Raw genomic sequence first — 2316 nt, 5'->3', positions numbered from 1 at the left:
AATTTATCTCTCTACATCATGTCATCTTGCTTAAGGCGTTACTCTGTTTTTAACTTAATACTCTAGATGCATGCTGGATAGCGGTCGATGAGTGGAGTAATAGTAGTAGATGCAGAATCGTTTCGGTCTACTTGTCACAGACGTGATGCCTATATACATGATCATGCCTAGATATTCTCATAACTATGCTCAATTCTGTCAATTGCTCAACAGTAATTTGTTCACCCACCGTAGAATACTTATGCTCTCGAGAGAAGCCACTAGTGAAACCTATGGCCCCCGGGTCTATTCTCATCATATCAATCTCCATCACTTTAATCTTGCTTTTCCTTTTACTTTTTACTTTACATCTCTATACCAAAAATATTATATCTATCAGATCTCACACTCATAAGTGACCGTGAAGGGATTGACAACCCCTAATCGCGTTGGTTGCGAGTAGCTATCGTTTTGTGCAGGTACGAGGGACTTGAGCGTGGCCTCCTACTGGATTGATTCCATGGTTCTCAAAAACTGAGGGAAATACTTACGCTACTCTGCTGCATCATCCCTTCCTCTTCGGGGAAAACCAACGCAAGCCCAAGAGGTAGCAGTGGCATGCACCTAAATGTTGCGGCTATGGTGACCACAAGGGCAACATCTTCTTTCTCCTCGCTCCACTTCTTCGGCCGGCTCGCTTCAACGACTCGGCAGCCTTCTCCGCCATGGTGTGCACCTTCTTTGGCTTTTTTGGCGCCACGACGCGGGCCATTGAGGCGAGGATGGTGGCGGCGGAATTTGGCACATTGGCTATGGCGGGAGGGCTGGAGGGTTTTGGGAGAGAGAGAGAGAGGAGAGGAGAGAATGGGGTCGGTGTGCTACAGATGGGCGGGCCAGGGAAGGACAAGGTGCGGGCGTCACGGGCATCCCCCGAGTGTCCTCGTGAACGCAAACCAAACCCAAATTAGGGTCGGAAATGGGTCACGGCGAACAAAAAAATGGACAACAATCTATTTACGTCGGCGCGTTGGACCATGATTTTTGTTGACACGGACCCAAACAAATGCGAATGGACCAAATGTGTCTCTGCGTTGGAGTTGGTCTTAACCTGATAGCCCGGGCCTGCTTTTTTTTTTGAGAGTACGCAATCGCATACCGTATTTTTATAGAAGAAGGAGAACAAAATTTACAAGAGTTCAGACGATGATGCGAACATCATCATGGGAGCACCCACTCCAACAAAAAAGAAACTAAGCTAATGTCTCACAAATCGTTGTAGGCCTCCAACACCGTTAAAAGCTAAGTTCCACTCTCTAAGTTCATCTAAGATTAGGCGAACAAGGTCTCTAGCTTGCACTTGTTGCTCCCTCCTGTTGAAGACTCGTGCGTTGTGTTGCTTCTAGAGCGCCCAAGCCATGCAGATGACAAAGCTGTCAAAACCTCTCCTCTCACTCGAATGCACGCTTCTTCGTTTTTGAATCCACCATTCCACCATGGTATCGTCAACCATCGGCCCCGAGATTGTAAGTTGTAGTTCATCCATGCATGTGAACCACACTTCTTGCGCATACACACACTGAGCAAGAATGTGCTCCACGTTGTCCTCGCTCTGCAGACACGTGAAACAAGGTGAAGGTTGATCTTGTAGACCATGGCGGGCACTCCGGTCCGAAGTCCATATCCTGTGCTGCGAAGCCAACCACATGAATATCTTAAGTTTAAGAGGAGCTAAACTTCTCCAGATGCATGTGGCCGTCGGTGCCCTAATCAATCCTTGGCAAAGTCTGGCATAAGTGGCCTTAGCCGAATAAGAGCCCTCCTCCCCTGAGCATGGACAGGAGAACTTGTCTTCCACCTCGGCGTCCCTTCGAATAGTGGCTATAGCATGCCTAAGGTGCATTAGTTGCATCTGGGCCATGAAGGGCATGTCCCCAATGATGTCTTGCTCCCACCTCTGTCCTACCAGAGCTTGCTCAACCGTTCGCGAGTTAATCACTCGGGTTTGAACCATCGCTTGAATGTTTGGAGCGATATCCTCGGCTCTGTATCCATTAATCCATCTGTTGCGCCAAAAGAGCACTCGATCACCTCTGCCAACCTCAATGCCAACTAGACTATCGAAAACTTGTCTTGCATCATCATCCACCATCAGTGCTAGATTGCTCCATGGTCTATCCTTGTCCACTCTACTTAATCATTCCCATCTAACTCTTAGCGCCAGAGCTTGCAGTTTCAGATATTTCACTCCCAATCCACCAAAGCTTGTGGGTCTGCAAATCGTGTTCCAAGCCACCAAACATTGTCCACCATTGGTTTTTTCTTTGCCAGCCCAAAAGA

The sequence above is a fragment of the Triticum urartu genome, chromosome 5 (assembly GCF_003073215.2).
Source record: "Triticum urartu cultivar G1812 chromosome 5, Tu2.1, whole genome shotgun sequence".
Lineage (NCBI taxonomy): Eukaryota > Viridiplantae > Streptophyta > Magnoliopsida > Poales > Poaceae > Triticum > Triticum urartu.
Note: the sequence above shows the minus strand (reverse complement) of the source record.